Here is a 17,496-nt window from a genome sequence, read left to right on the forward strand (position 1 = left end):
ATTATACTGAAGTTTGTTTAATATTTTAAGGAGTGAATGAAGGGATATAACCCAGCCAGGGCTGACATGCCAAAGACAGGTAGTGAAAAATTCAGAAAGGAATGTACCTGTTAGGGCTTCCTGATGTTTTTCATTTGTAAGATACAATTTTTCAGCTGCCTATAAGTTTGCCTTAATTTTAAGAAAAGTATCATCTTCCTTGTCTACATCAAAGCAGTTAATTTCTTGGGATTGTTTCTATTTTTATAGTCATGTCCAGGTATAATTCTAAGCAATGACAATGTTTGGGCTTTGTGTACGAAATTCCAGTTATCTTTTGTTTGAACTGCTACTGTACCTTGGAGCCATGATGACTGAAATGGAGCAGAGGCTTGAGAATAAGGAATGCTGGGACAGGACTTGTGTAGTTTACTGTCAGGGCAGAATTGTATTCTTGGCCATTGGGTTTTAGTTTGGTTTTAAAAAATGTCCTAGCTTTTTAAATACTTTTGCACTGTGTATGTTGTGATGTTGAAAGCTGGATGGTTATGTGTAATACATGCTTTAAAACAATCTTAGAATTTGATTGTTTGCAGATGAAATAACTTTTACAGTTCTTGGAAGGTTTTGCACTGGCAAATGACTGTGAAGGGCTACAACAACTTCATCACAGCAGGTAGCTGTGCTGTGCAGGAGGGATGCCTGCCTTTTTTACTTGCAACTTAGGCATCCAGTGTATGTAGGATGGTAGAGAATAATAAATCAGTGACTTATGAGGCTTGAAAAGTAAGGAGCTGTTCTAACCAATCTAGGAAAAGAAACATCAACACTAACAAACTTTGTGTCTGAGTTAGCATGCAGATGTGGTGGAACTTACATGGAAAGATGTGCTTTGAGCATTGGCTGAAAATAAAAATTGAGATTTTTATGTTTCTTCTTATAGTATTCCCTTGTATTCAGTCCTATTAACCAGTGGTTCATCTACTTTGAAAAGTATCTGTGCTCCTGTGTTACTGTTGTTTGGGTACACATTACCAAGGCAAATAAAAAATAATTTGAATTGTAGACTGTGCTTTGAAAGAAATCCTGATTAGCTCATTAGTGCCTGTGTGATGCTGGCAGGGTGACAAAGCATCTACAACTTATTTACTGCCTCAGTTTGAATCAGAAGTCTAGACTCCTGCATTTACAACATGGGCAACATTTTTACTCTTGCCCTGGATGTTCCTTAAATAATTGCAGTGTCCATTTTAGGTTCTGAATAAAAAATGAAATACCAATCTGCTATGCCATCCAAAACCCTGTAGGTTTTAGAGTTGATCACAGATGACTTAATCATTTTCAAAGCATCCACATCTTTTTCATACACTTTCCTCATATGGTAGCATTGAGCTGCTATGGTATCAGTTGGTTTTCTTGTGTTAATTTGACAAGCTCTACAGCATCATCAAGGAAACAAAGTTCACATGTCCTTTTGAACAAAATTATTTATCAATTACCTTTCCTCATAGATTTTGGCTATTTATTTGAGAGTGAAGCATATAAATATGGGTATAACTAAGAGTAAATAATGTGTCAGTGATACCAGCTACAGTTTATAATTTCTGTATTACAGTTCTTGCAGGACAGCCTTTATGAAGAATGTTTTGGATTTGGATCTAATTTTTTTATTTCCCTATCTCTTGATACAAGGCTGAAACTTTCCAAGAGTTTGAAATAGGTATATAGTTTTGACTAGAAATATAATGAATGAATAACATAAAGCTGACAAATTTCAGCCAGCACCCACTTCAGTTATAAGATGTGGTTGCCACCAAACTTGCACAAAAGCTGATTTGATTTTCTAAGGGAACAATTTGAGATTTCACAACCAAAACACTGAAGTTTGTTTTGTTGTTTTTTTTTTCCTCTTTCTTTGTGGGTGAGTTTTTTTGTTTGGGGTTTTTTTTGTTGATTTGTTTTTTTCTTTTTTTTCTTCTTTTTTCTTTGGACTTTATCTAGTATTTAGAATTATTTTTCTTTGATTAAATTTGAGGTTCACTCATTAAATTTCTCAGCAATAGAGCTTATAACTAAGATCTAGTGAGATTCCTAGTTTCTTGGCCAAATGCAAATCCTGACCTAAATCCACTGGGACACCAGCCTATTTCTTGGTGCTTTCTTTTGCTTTGCCTCTTGGTATTTTCTCTTCTTGGTATTGATAAATCTTTCCATAGTCCATACTGTTAGGCACACAACAAGAATCACTCAGATACTCCAGACTATGTTGTAAGGAATTCCTGTTACATTAATCAGCAGCTGTGTTGAAAACATCCTTTGCAGGACAGCAAGCACAGCAGGCACAGCTCAGATTTAAATGCAAGACTTCACTGGGGGTGGAAATCTCCTTTTCCCCCTATTTGCCCAGGGCACAGTTCCCAGTGCTTTCTGCGAAGCGTGTGCATTGCTTTCTCCTGCTAAGAACTTCCTAATTTGGTCTGCAAATAGTAAATGGAGCCTGTGGAGGTTTTGGCATGTGGCTTCTTTAATAATGAAGATCTGACAAAATTGTTAAAAAGAAGATGCATTTTCACCACAGTGCCTTCAAGAAGTCAGAAGACTGAAATTTAATGATGTTTTATTCACTCAGAGAAAAAGAATCTGAGACTCACTAGGTGAGTTTAGTAGATAGAGCTATCCTCAATTCTCAAAGGGTAAAATTGAAGCAGGATGCAGTTACAGAGAACAACCAAGGTTATAGTCACTTTTTTTTTTTTTTTGCTTGGGCCCTTTTTCTTAATTTCTGGATGTAGTTTACACTTCTGGTAATTCATTTGATTTAGTATTTTCTCAAATAATTTAGCACAATTAAGGATTGAAAACTTCAAATTGAGTTAAACACCTTCATTACCTCCATCTAGCCTGCATCCTCCCCAGCTTTATGTTCCTCTGAAGTAAAAATAGTAAATCAATTGGATGAGTATCTCCTACCTAAGCAAAACTTTGGCTACAAATACCACAATAATTCTATGGACACTTAAATTACCAGCTGTCTTGGATGTCGTGACTTCCAGACATGCCTGGCTTGCGTCAGGACACTACACAAACCACAGTGCGTTGTAGATACAGAGTAGAATTATTAGTAACTTTGATGACTTACCAAACACCAAACCAAAGTCAGCATTTATCTCCAAAGATTTAAAATGAGATTATAATAATGTAATCATCATCACTCTTTAAGGGCTACTCTATAAATGCAGAGCAAATAAACACATTCATGTTCTGAAGCAGTACCCTGTGCTGCACTTAGTAGCTGTGGTCTCTCTGGAGTGATTATATTTCTAATTACCTGTAATCATCTTGGGTTTTGAGTCTCTTTGGAAAATAGATTTATGAAAGACTAGAAAAGAATCACTTGTTTACTTCTGTAGTTAGTTTAGCAATAATTTTAATAGCAGCTACATGAGCGCTTGTGTTTTCTGTGTACCTCTTTCTTTTGAACTAATCTCTGCAATCTTTTAAGTTAACAGCTGTGGGTACAGAGGCTTCAGAATAACAAGCACTGTAGTGCTGGGGATCCCTGTTACAGGCAGTGTGAGAACTTGGGTCATCCCTGTTTGCGGGCTTGAAACTCTTCACCTCTTGTCCAGGAGCACAGGAATTAATTTCTGTAGCTTTCAGCAGCAGATGAGCTGAATGCATTTCCGCTATGGAACTTTTTCCCAGCAATGTGACTGATGTGTTGATCAGAGGGAGGAAACTGACTGTCCATTTCTTAGTAAGTTAAGAATTTACCCTTTGAATTCTGCACTTCAGAAATCTGAGCCAGGCTCATTGAAATCAGAGGAATTAAGCACTCTGAAGAGTATGACAATATTAGTCTGGTTTAGAAGAGATCTATGCATTTGTTCCTCAGACTTTGGGACCTAATTATCTAAATTCTACTCAGGAATTTGCCTCATTAAACCCCAGCATTTTTTTGATCAGTCTTACATTATTTGTGAGTGTTTGTTACATAATTTATGAGTATTTTGTTGTTTTTTTAAAACAGCTTAGTCTTTTCCCTTTGTTTCAAAGTTTTCAGACTTTGGCTACACATCTTCCACTGCCATTATGTTAAGTCCCTTTAGATTCAATATGTCTAGACTTGCACTGTATAAAAATAGAATCTGCTAGTGAGCTCGCTCCACCATTGTTTTCTCTAGATGCTTTTGTATGGAGTGGAACTAAGTGGTGGTACTTGCTGCTCCCCAGACATGCTCATGATGTGAAAGAGAGAGAGCCAACAAGGGAAGATGGAAGCCAGGAGTGGCATCTGTACTCAGAGAGATTAAAGCCTGCAGAACCCAAGAAAGTGCAGGTAGCCCCCGCTTTTGAGGACTTTGAAGAGCACGGGCCCATGTGGAAACAGAACCACTGGATAAAAATAGATCTGCAATTTTTCTCCACAAGGTTTTCAGAGTTCAACATTTGTCCCTCAAATATAACGCTGCATATTCCTCTTGTTACACTTCAGTCTTTTCTGCAGTCTCTGCTGGGGTGCAATAGGTTACATTATGTGTTAAGACAAAATGTCTTTTTAGATGGCAATACCAATCTCCTTACTTTCATAAATTGAACCTGGGATAAAACACAGTTTGAACTTTTTCTTTTAAACATATAATCTTAAAGCCCAATTCTGAATTAACATCTTCCATTTCTGTTTTGGACAGAGTTTGTGCTAAAATTTGTTTGCTGATAGTGGTCAGCCTTGTTCAAGTCTGTATGTATTAGCTTATTGACTGAGAACTTGCTGGGTACCGAGGTTTGAATATAGTGATTTACCTTATGTCAGTTTTGTCAGAAGCTAGAATTTCCTTGCAAGTGACAGGCAATGACTAAAACCATACTGCTCTAGGTGACCTCACTGAAAGAATATTATCACTTAATTATGTCTGCTTAAGAGTATTAGCACATTCATTGATGATACTAAAAACCCCAGGTTTTACCCTTTCATTGACATCAGTAGAAAGGTAAGGCTGGTTTGCACAGAAGTAAACCAATAAGGATGTACTGCATTATACAATTACTAAAAGGTAACTTTTTTTTCATTGGTTTTATTTATTAGTGACTCATGTGGTCCCAGGACAAAATCAACACCATATTTTCATTACTTTTATTGTTGCCTTTTAAATCTGATGAAAAAAAGGATCCTATAGCTCATTTCATAGTCCTTGCCAAGCAGGGCTCTGACTAGAGTGGGGAAAAGGTTAGCAGAAGTATAAAACCAGGTCTTGACAGCCCTATCTTCTGCTAATGGAGATGACTGTACAAATAATTCATGTTACTTTTACAAGTGCAATGACTTAATAGTTCACTTCTCTGTAGCATCACTTGCCACTTCAATTACAGCCAAATTGCTTAGCTAAAGTTGAGGAAAAACTAAACACTAATTTTCAGGAGCTTAAAGCTGTATTTTAGGAAGAAGATAATTTAATTCTAATTAAACAAACAAACAAAAATAAAAAACAAAAACAAAAATCCCCCAAACAAACAAAGAAAATAACCCACACCCATTCCCCCCCCCCCCCCACAAACCACCAAACAGTGGGTATTTTTCTTCTGCAGCTTTATATTGCATTGTGCTGAGCTTTTCCAGACAGGAAGAAAAGGGAAATGTTTGGTTTTCATAGAAAAGTGGACTTAGCTGGAAACTAGATTACAACAAACTGAGTTGTGTTGGGTTTTTTTCTTTAATTTTAATACTGTTTCAGCTTCATGGAAAGGGGTAATGGATGCCTGTGAATCCAGCAGACAGTTAGTAGGCATGTTGTAAGTCCTGTTAGCAAATGCAAAGCTCCAACCTGAAGCTTCATCCATTTCTGATTTCTACATTGTAAGAATCTTTTCAGTGATGATGTCTGATTTACCTTAGTAAAGCAGAACTGCTGGTAAGTTGTTTGGAATGGAGAGCTGTTGTCCCATTCTGTCTTTCCAAAGTATCAGTATAATAATGTCATACCTGAGTAGATTCCGAAGTGCTGCTATGCTACAAGTAGTTAGTGAAGCTGATACTTGTACTGTGAGAGTAAGAGGAGGAAAAAATTTTGATTCTACTGCAATGAGATGCTAAACATGGCAAATGGTCTTTTTAAAATACATGACAATTAAAAAATCTCTAGAACTTAAATTTCTCACCTATAAATTTAGGGTCTTTATTGTAAGGTAGTTAATTATATGTGAGCTAAATAGCAGGTAGAAAATATTAAAGGTTAGCTCTGCAGAGAGGTAAACTTCATACAGTACACCTGGATGAGTACATCATGGTAGCCCTGGTCAATATATGTTGCAGTAAGACAAAAGTGCTTTTTCTCAATTGATTTTGTTTGTTTTATTTTCTTTTTTCACTGAAGAAGGGCTTCTGTACTTTGCCCTCCAGTCAGGAAAAAAAACAATATAGCAGCTAAAGCAGGGCTTGGAATATTCATTTAGGTATTTTCACAAACCCTGGTTACCTTAAATGTTCAGAAGAGGAGACCTTCACGTTTATGAGGCAGACTGGACTGCTTCTAATAATCCTTATTAGATATTACATTGCAAAAACACAAGAGTTCTTGTGTCTATGGACAAAATTACTCCATAAATTGGTAAATATCTGGGAATATAATTTAGTTTGTCAAATCCCATCATAATCAGGCAATTCTACTGACAAAAACTAATGACACTTTGTTACGGCACCACAGCAAGAGCAAACTGTGGACAAAGCTGACTGAATAAAATTGTAATAAAAACCCAACCAAACAACAACAAGAAACCAGCATGCAGACGGTCCTATTAGTTTTCCATGCATCTGCTGTTAGAAATGGTATTTCTAGCCCTACAGGTTGTATTAGGAGCTGCCAGTATTGTAGCAATAGCTGCATTAGCTAATGTCTGAGGTGAAAACACAAATAGTGAGATTCTGTTTTCAGTTACAAGAGAAATCCAGAATTACTGTACAAAACTCACAGTTACTCTGAATTGTTTTTTAATGGAACCTTCAGGGGGGAGGGGAGGGGGGGAGGTGTTATGGAACTTACTGTCTAGCCCAGAGATTTAAATGTGGAAGTTAGCTTAAACTGGTAAATCTCTTCTGCTAGATACTTTGGCCTGTGAATTATCCTAGCTAAAATGTTGACTTAGCAATACTAGCATAACTTTGAACCTTTTCTGTACAACAACACATGGATTTTTTAAGGGACTCTACCTGAACATGTAAACATCTACTGGCTTAATTAAAGTTTTTATTTTAGTGTCTCATAGCCTTTTTAGTTTGAACCTATTTTAATTCACTGTTTCACAAGCTTCAAATTATCTCATCCCTGGCTAAAATCCTATGGTAACTTTGCAGGCCAGATGTTTGCAGTGCCAGTGTGTGTGTCATTTAGCCTTATGAAGTTTTCATCTTCAGAAAAGTGAGTAAATTTGAGTATCATAGCCTTACCTTTGTGGTCACGATGGCTATCAGTATACCTGCTTCTGTATCTTTATGAATAATGAGTTGTCTGTTTCACATTGAAAAAGATTATAAAAGTAGCAGCTTTTACTGCACTTCTGGTTTTTATCTTGAAATGTGTTACTTTTAGCTATAGCAGAGGAATTGGTATAATCTATGATAATTGCTGTAGTGTTCATATGGGGTGCCTGATATTCTTCCTCCACTTTTAAGTGTAGAATTAGTTCATTTAGTAGTCTTTTGGCAGCATTATTTGTAACATCAAGGAGCTCTAGTGGTCAAAGTCCAGCTGTGCTGTGAGCTTTATCATGTGTACAGTTATTATCCATATTTTAGTAATCCTAGAATCACAATTCAGGGTAAATTGACCATGTGAATTAAGGAGAAGGGGAAAAAAAACAATAGAAAACAAAACACACACAAAAAAACCCAAACCAAACTAAAAAAACAACAACAAAAAATAAACAAACCCCAAACCCCCAAAACCTCCCCCCAGACAAACAAACAAACAGGAAAACCAACAAAAAAAAAACAAAAACAACCCACCCAACACAGCAGGGGAAGTGACAAAAGCATTTTTGCATGGGAAAACTAATGTACTGTATCTGGGATTAATAAATATACCATGCAATACATCCATTTCTCCCTTCCAGCACTATTTATGCAAGTGTAGTTAGATTTCAAAACAATGAACTAATCTTTGTGACAGACAATCAGACTAGAATTAGCCCAATTCTCCTAGTGAAATTAATGAAAATTTTATCACTGACTTTGGTGGGAACAAAGTTAGATCAACCCTTAACCTTTGCCATAGCTGTCTACATATGAAAGTGATTGAGTTGCTGAGTTAACTGAACATTATTCAGTACTCCAGAGTGCAGTTCTCTAAGATGTCAACACTCCTTTGACAGCTAGCTATTAGAGTAAAGTTTCCAAGTCTGGTGTGTTAATCTGTCCCCTCTGAGATCAAACATTGCACCTTCTATAATAAGAATGACAACATCTTAACGGGCCAGATAGTTATCAGGGATGCTTGGAATCACTTCTGTGTTTTGTGCTGTATTTATCTCAGCCTTAAGCCCTCACATGCTATTTTAAAAGCAATGGAGAAATATTGAGAAAAAGGCTGTCAATCTTATTGAAGTTGGTCTCAGTTCATCAGAGTATTTTCCCAGCCTACGTAAGCCAGGTATTCAAAACACAATGTTGCACCAACTGAAGGAGACCTTGCCAGACCTGGAACAGTAGGTCAAAATCTGACCAACTATAAAGGCTTCAAGGGGTACTTGGTATTTTGAAGAGTTCTTACAGGTGTGTAGACATCCAGGTTAGTATGCCCAGTGCTCATGCTGTTATTGCAAACCTTCTGAAAAGTGGTACTTCGATATGCAGGAATTTTAAAACGAAAGGCAACTATTCCCCCCTTCTCCCCTGCACAATTTTTCTGTGACTCTGTCTGTGTGTAGGCATGTAGTATTTAGAATAATTTCATGATCCAGGAGCTTTAATTCTGATTTACTTTTTTTTTAACACCTTGAGATGGTTAGCCATTCTGTAACTCAGTGACTGGATGAACAATCTATACAAGCAGATTCCTCAGTGTTTATCCAATATATGTACATGTAGGAGTGGGTAAGTCTTCATGCATGCATATATAGATGGTTCATACACCCCTTTTCCCCTGAGGTAACTAATATGTGTACAGCTAGCAAAAAGAAAAAAAAATGCAAACCAAAAAACCCAAGGATATTTACTCCAATATATGCTTGGAGGTGCAGGAGTAGAGATATGAGTATGTGTTCAGTCACACACAAATCATGTCTCTGTACAATCACATACAGGTAAGACAGCAACCCATGCAATGGCATAGAGGTAGGTAATCAACTCATTAAGATATTGGCTTGTTACTTATTGCTAATAAATAGATTTTTAATATGCATCCTTATGTTTTTCCCAGTTTGTTGGAGTGTTGAGCTATGTGTCTGGGGTTCCCCTGTGTGTGTGCTGGGGAGGGACTCTTCATTAGGGACTGTAGAGACAGGACAAGGGGTAAAGGGTTAAAACTTAAACAGAGGCTGTTTAGATTGGATATAAGGAAGAAATTGTTTCCTGTTAGGGTGGTGAGGTACTGGAATGGGCTGCCCAGGGAGGTTGTGAATACTCCATCCCTGGCGGTGTTGAAGGCCAGGTTGGATGAAGCCTTTGGTGGCATGGTTTAATGTGAGGTGTCCCTGCCCATGGCAGGGGGGTTGGAACTAGATGATCCTAAGGTCCTTTCCAATCCTAACTATTCTATGATTCTGTGTAACAGGCAGGAGAAAAGAGGGTGGCTGCAATGATAGCCACTTAGTGCATGACGCTTCTGAGAGTGTTTGCAGGTAGAGGGTGTTTCCCACTCACTAATATACTGCTACTGTCAGGGGCAGGAATTTAGTAACAATAGAGTATTCCTTTGTGAAAACTTAGGAGAGTTGTTTACATCCACCATATTCACGTTAATGAAAATCTTACATCTGGCAAGGAAACACAAACGAACTTCAAAGCTTCGTGACCCAAATGAAATATTTGATGCAGAAGCAGACATTCTTTAATAAGACACTATCCTGACTCTCTGCTGCTGGGTCTTTGATGTTATAGGTTTGACAAGAGATAATCTGCTTTTAGGATTCAAGATCTGTTCTAAATCTGATTACAAGAGAAGTCAAGATAACAAAGTTTGAGTGATCTGTGCAGTAATTAATCTTCTATAGCAGACTTAATTGTGAAATTGTCTGTATTGTGAGTGTATGTATACGAATACTCTATGTAAAATGGATCTGTAAGCCAGACTGGTAGCTTCAGATTGTGAGTGCCATTGGTATTTATAAGGCTCCCATAAAAATACCTATGTCATTGGAGCTGCAGTAGTGCTGTGTCACTGGGGAATCACTGCATCATCCTTGTGAATCATCGTAATGACCAGTGTAATGAATGTGAAGTTAGCAGTTACTCTTTCCTATGAACTGCAGAAAAACTTCTGCACTCAGAGCCATTCAAATAGTCTGCAGCTTGAGCAAGGAGCCCAGTTATGCTTCATAGCACTGGCATTCAAATTGTAATCTTCCAAGGTTATCACTCCAATTCCTTTGCTTATCCATCAAATTTCTTTGCCAATCTGAAATGAAAAGGCATTTGATACCAGAGACTCCTGGCTCGGTATCTCACAAGCAGTTTTAGAGCTATTTGTCTTTGGGTCATTAATATTCCCGGGTTTTACTGTGATGATCTCACTTCCTGCAAACAGTAAAAATAGTGAGTTGAGAGTGAATTACAAAACACCCCCCACACAAATACAGCACTTGAAAAGTTGTTTTCCCCACTACTCCAGAGGAAAAAAAAAAGCTGTTTAGAATTAAATTCAATTGGTTTTATTTTCAGTGGTTTGAGACAGTTCTTATGTAACACACATTATACAAAGAATGTGATAATTTATCTTTGCAGAAATACAAATAAAACAAGGTATTAAAGCAGAAGGACATAAGAAATAGTGAATATTTAGATATGATAGATTCATCTCCAATTAGATTAATGGGGGGTTTCATAACTTTTTAATATTTTTTTTCCCCACTGTTTCTCCCTAAGCTTTTTCTCACAGGTTATTACTTCATGAATGACTGTGCCTCTTCTAGATCAAAATCTATGAATTTTTCAAATGCTCTTGCAAGTTCTGTAAAATAGTAGTAATAATAAAAAAGACTTTTTTCTCATTTAGCAACTATGAGGTAAGATCCTCACTGAAGTAAAGCTTGTGCAGCTGAGACTTAAGTAAATTATTCTTTCTCAGAGCTGTGGTGGACTCATAATTTTACAGCCCATGTTACTGAGTAAGAACTGTTCTCACTTTTGGCTGTATTCTCCTCGAATGCTATCTGATAAAACTCCTGGGTGAATGCTGGCAAGTTGTCACTTTCATCCATCACTGTTATCAGCAGCATAAGTGGATTGCTGTACAGCCTGTCACTGTTCCCAGCAAGAATCTGAATCTCACACTGATACAGTTCAAATTGATGGGGGGGGTGGGGGGGGGGGTGGTGTGTGTGTGTGGGGAAGTATGATTAATAAATAAAGTGTTTATTATTAATCTTGGTAGAATTTAGCATGAATATTTCCATTTATATGAAAACTGCTATGATCTTCAGTAGAGTTGTAATATTCAACTCCCTTTTAATGTTAAAAAAAAATATTTGGAAAAATAAGGATGTGTAGGACTGAAAGGGCCAAAGATTGTTAAAGTTCTGTGTTGAGCCTCACAGACTACTTGTAACATTTGTTATATAAAATTTTTCAGTAAGGTTTTTTCAACAGATTGCACAAAGCCCAGTGTTATATTAGCAGAACTAAAGGAAACAAGAAGAGGAGAGGAGAATACAACAGTGGACAGCTAGTGTATTTAAAAAATAAAAAATTCCTTATATCTCCCCTCTGACAACTGTATTTTCAGCTACAGTAAGGCATAAATGTGAACGCTTATGCTACTCCATGCAGCATGTGGACTGTGCTGGTAGATAGTCTAAGCTTTTGAACTGCTAGCCTACCTAGTTTGGAAGTGATGCAAGATAACCAAAACAAGCAAAGTAGTCAGTCTTGTCCAGAAACTGAGAATTTCTGCCATGAGCTGGACTATGAAGACAGAGATAAAATTACTGTCTATTTATAAACTTATCTGACAAGTATTGATCCGATTTCAAATAATGGTATTTCAAAAGAGAGTTTGCCTATAGCAAACTTTAAACGCCATTCTCAGCTTTATATATTCCAGAGAAAAATCTAAAGCTGAAAGGTAAAATGTCTTATCACTGACAGAAAAAAGACTTCAGTATCCCAGATGGCAGCTTGCAGGCTTTCCTAATACGTGGAAGTCCCAGAGCTCTTTCTATAAATATCTAGGACCATATGTTCCTACATCACTGAAACATCAGTAAACTCTTTCCATAGAATCATAGAATGGCTAGGGTTGGAAAGGACCTTAAGATCATCTAGTTCCAATTTCCCTGCCATGCCTCCCATGCACCCTACCCCTATACTTTTTCTGTTACTTCCCTTTGGAAAACTGGGACAGTAGCATCATAGTAAGGACATCCAAAAAATCCAAGGCAAGGAAGTGTAGACAATAAGATCTGTACTCTATGTCTACCCAGCTCAACATTTGGCACAGTATTCTTTCTTCATAGTGCTTGTTATGGACTGATTGATGCTGGGGTCAAGTCTAGGAGGACATGAAATGGTATTTAAAGCATAGATTTGCTAAACAGTGCTGCTGCCAGACCTGCCTTGCTGCAGGAGCACCCAAACTGCTTTCTGTGCTCACTGTTCCTTCAGAAGGCTCTGTGCAGCACCTTTAGCCCATAATCTGTTTCTGTCCTCACTGGGCCAGAGGCTGGGCTTTCCATTCTGACTTTTTTCAGGTAAATTATAGTTGGTTTCCCTGGTATTTTGTGGGAATTATGACTACATGTAGGAAGCTTGCAATTTAGTCCCATGAAAATAACTATGGAGAAAATACAAAGGAATGCATTACTTACGTAAAACTCTAAACAGAGTTAATTCTTCAGATAGAATCAGAACTCTGTTAGTTATATTTGACGAATCACTGTTTTTATGGTAGAGGGTCAAATCCTTTTCCTAATCCCGTACAGTCTTTCTGTACTGGAACGTAGAACTGCATTCTTCAATTGATATCAGAAACTTATTCCTCAAGGAAGAAGTTTGATGGAGAAGGCACTGAACAGAATGTAATTCCTAAGTTAGTCACAGACTGCCTGTATGAATTTGGGCAAATTACTCTAGGTAGTGTCTTTTCTTCGGCAGCAGAAAATAATAGCATTTTCCCACTGCCTGGAAATACTGAAGAGCTACCCATTAAGGTGGCATGCAGGGACATAAACCCTAGTGTTGTGAGACAAAGGGTTATTAACACGCAAAAGATTGTTTCTCTGTCCTTATCTTTAAGCATCCTATTGTTTCACATATGTAAAGTTTCCTTAATCCATATTAACAAAATCCTCTGTGTGCTCAAATCCCCTGGGCACTAGTTGAAGTCATAATACAGCTTCTGACTGCTTGTTCCTTGTAATAATACTTACCTCTGCCTGACTTTAATTGTCAAGCCCTAGTGTTGCATAAGTATTTCCACCTGGATTAATGTAGGAAAAAAAAAATCCAAGGGGAGCTCCCCTTCAAATACTAATGGATCTTTCTACCCTCCCACTGAACCTGGAATCATGGGCAAAACATTAAAAAATATGAGTAACATTGGAATGGTTCAGTCTAAAGGTCCAGGTCACACAAAAACACCATTACATTTTTTTGCTGGCAGCTACAGAAGTTTGCTATTAGGAGGCAGAGAAATTAAATTGCACTTTGGGTGGACGTTACTAATTTCTTGTGCTATCATTCCATCTCCTTGCCTATTCTGAGTATGAACCAAGAAGCTTGTCTCTGATATTAGCAGCCCAGAATTTGTTCTTACCAAGATAATTTAATTCTTTTTATCAGTTACTCTTTTTAGAGAGGCAGCAGGCCTCAGGATGAAACTGGGGACGGCATTGCTCTTGCATCTAGCTGCAGTACAGTGTCTGCTCTCAAAGCAGCTGTGGTTGGAGACTGTGCCAATGTGTTTTGCCATAATAGGCTTCTTAAACAATTTATGTTATCAAAAAATGTTGAGATATGCTCTACTAGCTATAGAAGGCATCTGAAAATCAAGAAATGCTGGACTTGAAGATTAATTTCTGCCAGACTCATTCTATGTATCATTAGGCAGGCTATTTATGACTCTGAAGTCAACTGGTTTCTGTTGACTTTAGCTGGATTTATCATTGAACATCTAAATAGCCAACACTAATCTCTGCCTCAGTTATTGTACAATATAGTAATTCATGCCTGCCTCCTGCAATATTGTGGGACTTGTATACATAATTTTATCAATCTGCTTTGAGATCCTTTGAATTTATAATTATGTTATAATTATTCAGACTTCTGATGAGATAGTTCAAGCCTCCACAATTCCACATTTTATAGCAAATAAATTCAAAAGGATAATAATGAAATTGAAGTGAAATAATGGAATAATGAAATTCTTCTAGGACTTTGGGACACGTTTCCTTGTTATTACATGGTGTAATCTTTCCATCATCACAAGCCAAAGCAAAATCAAATCAGTCAAAGCTTTCCCTGAGATGCTTTGGCAGACTGAAAGTTAACTCATTTTCAGATTGATTTAAATATGAAATTGAATTAGCCAAGCTAAAAATACTTCTGCAGTACTGCACTGGTGGAAAGCACTGAACATTTTTTTTGCCAAATAGAAAGAATGGACAGCAAACTCTGAGAAAATTATAACCCATTTTTTGCTGTTGCCATGGAAACATAGCTACAAACACTTGTGTTTAGACTGTACAGTCCTCATGAAATACAGCTTGTCAGTTGTTTTTATAAGATATAAACCCTTTCGACTCCATGGATGCAGAACAGTTCCTAACAAGGAGAAAGGAGAAGGTGACTGTTACAAATGAGATATATGCAGTGCCTCATCAGTCCTCAAAATAACAAGGCAAAGCCATTATGAAGGCCTCATTCTAATTTAAACATCCATTTGTTTATGCTAACATTAATGTGTTTCTTGGGTGATTTTGTTTAGATTCTGTGCCTTTTAACCCATATGACTGTACTCCCAAAGTATGTGGTTACATGCAATGTAACTCAGTCCCTCGCTGCATTACTTGCTTTGCTATGAGGAAAGACAGTACAATCTCTAATCCTTGTTTAAAATGAGATTGTTATTTTAAGTGACCTTTTCCTACCCCTTTTGCATCTTTGCATGCCTGAGGGATTCCCTTTGGAGTTCTAATAAATAGAGCAGCAGGCTTTACTCTGTGTATTCGACAGCCCTGTGTTCCTGTTAGTGCTCAAACAGTGCAAGCTGAACAGGCAGTTATAGTTGGAGTTATAAACTAGGAAAATACAGCACTGATTTTAAGTATTTCTAGGAAGGTGAAAGTGTGGAGTTTAGCCTTTCAGGGGAAAAAAAGAAAGTGTTTACATGTCCAAAACACAGGCATGTAAATGACTTCACCTTCATGTTAATGAAATGCACTTTCATCAGCTGTCACTCAAAGATCATATGGCAGAGATGCATTTCTGATCACCTAATTAAAATTCGTCTATTGCCATAGACATTTCCAATGTGCAGCACAGTAAATCTGCTCTTTGGAACAAACCTGCGATCACAGCAGCATTTCTGCAGATGCACAAGAAAAGACTGAATTTAATGGGATTATTCATAAACCTAAATTATCACTGATTTGCTGTATCAAAGACAATGTTCCTAACCCAAAGGAATTACCCAGAGTAGATGTAAAATTGCAGGGGAAACTCATCTTGTTGAAGTTGAATGATTTTGAAAATCTGGATGTCCTGACACCTTGGAAATGATCTGTGGATAACTCACATTCAGGACTTCTGGAGCAAAATGGCACCTGGAGTTACCTAGTTGTTTTCCTCAGTTGTGATTTCCACTGTTGGTAAGGCACAATGTCCTAGAGACTGATTCCTCAAATCTCTGAGTTGCACAATTAGATGATAATTGCTGAACTGGCCTGTGTCTTGCACAGAGCTGTCTACAAATAAGAGAAACTCATCAAAGACGTAATTCTTTTGAAAAAGCATGACAGCTGGTCTAGAAACATGAAATTAAGCTCACTCTTGTTAATTGCTGCTAAATAATTAGAGCCACTACTTTGCTACAGGCATATTTCTGTATTCTTGGTTCTGTGTATTTGTCTGTATTTGTTTACTGAGGGTTACTGCAAATGGTAGTAAGGTGGTGGACATGATACCTCTGCTGAGCCTGCTAGAAGAGAAGAATCTGGGACTCTTCTGGGACAGTTCTGTACCTATTTTCCATGATACTTGTGTGTCTTTCAGAGGCTTATAATGATTGTATTGATCACTTGTTGCTGATTATCCTGGGTTACTGGCTGCTAAGTCTTCACTTTAAGGTGACGGTAGCATCTGCTGCTGGAAAAGAAATGAAGCATTGCCAAGAAAACTTCTGCAAGCAGCTTTCAATGAGAGGTGCCAGAAAAGCGAAACACAGTTTCTGGGCTCTGAGGGGAGAAAACTGGTCTGCTGAGGGATAAATGGAGTATGTAGGTAAATGAGAGACAGCCACTGTAGATATGATACAAATCTTGTTCTAGGCAATGCTGTGACCTGTTTTCACTATCACTTACCTGAGGTGACATTTGTTTTGATATCATTGTGACTATGCACCATAAAGCATGGAACACTACTTCGTTATTGCAGTCAATTGTGAGGAAAGCCTTTCAGAAGTTTAATTTAGGAAAGTTCCCCCTTCCCATTTCCAGTGGAGGGGTCCATTCAGGGAAGCTAATTTAGCTACACCAGCTTCTAAATCCTTAGGCACCAGGCATCCTGATCTGCCTGCTGTGCCAATGCTGTGGGTGTTACTGTCTAACACTGGACAGAGATGATGTCAAGCTGACTCATAATGACCAGTGTTTCCTTGATGAGGACAATTCAGACTGATAACTCCAGCAGGTTGCCACTGAATTACAGGCTGCCTCCTACTTTATGCTCTGTATGGCTTTTCTGTGAGCAGAAGGTAGCCCTTCCCAAACTGCTCTGTATGGACCTTTCCTCTAATTGCAGAGTTTTGCTGGATTACCTTCCGGCTTCCTCTGTACAAGTCATCTCATTGAAAGGAGTCAGGAGTATCAGGAATGGGAGGGGTTGTAGGACTTACGATGTATTAAAAGACCCTGGCAGGGGGGGTGCTGATTTATCTTTGAATGTTCTTTCCTCGTACATTTCTGATGAGCTCGTGATGCAGCTTTCCGTAATGATTCTGTAGTGACTAATACCTGAAAGCCATAGAAATTTCTCTGAACTCTAGAATGAGAGAAGATGTGCTCTTCTGTTATCATGAAGGAGGCAGAGGATGGTTTTGCTTTTATATCAGAGAGGGTGAGATATATATCATGTTGCTGTGTCAGTACAAAAGT

The 17,496-nt window shown here is 37.8% G+C and overlaps 1 long non-coding RNA gene across 1 annotated transcript; it reads right to left on the reverse strand.

Moving 5' to 3' along the window:
* Positions 1 to 10,857: 10,857 nt before the first annotated feature.
* LOC133271987 (uncharacterized) lies at positions 10,858 to 16,922 on the reverse strand. Its single transcript, XR_009744320.1, has 3 exons — positions 16,705 to 16,922; positions 11,313 to 11,460; positions 10,858 to 11,138 (listed from the first exon to the last, which is right to left on the reverse strand). It is a non-coding gene; the product is annotated as an uncharacterized LOC133271987 (long non-coding RNA).
* Between the last annotated feature and the right edge of the window lie 574 nt (positions 16,923 to 17,496).

The sequence above is a fragment of the Pezoporus flaviventris genome, unplaced genomic scaffold (genome assembly GCF_033815535.1).
Source record: "Pezoporus flaviventris isolate CSIRO_AGI_PZ_B2104156 unplaced genomic scaffold, CSIRO_AGI_Pfla_v1 ptg000027l, whole genome shotgun sequence".
NCBI classification, from domain to species: domain Eukaryota; kingdom Metazoa; phylum Chordata; class Aves; order Psittaciformes; family Psittacidae; genus Pezoporus; species Pezoporus flaviventris.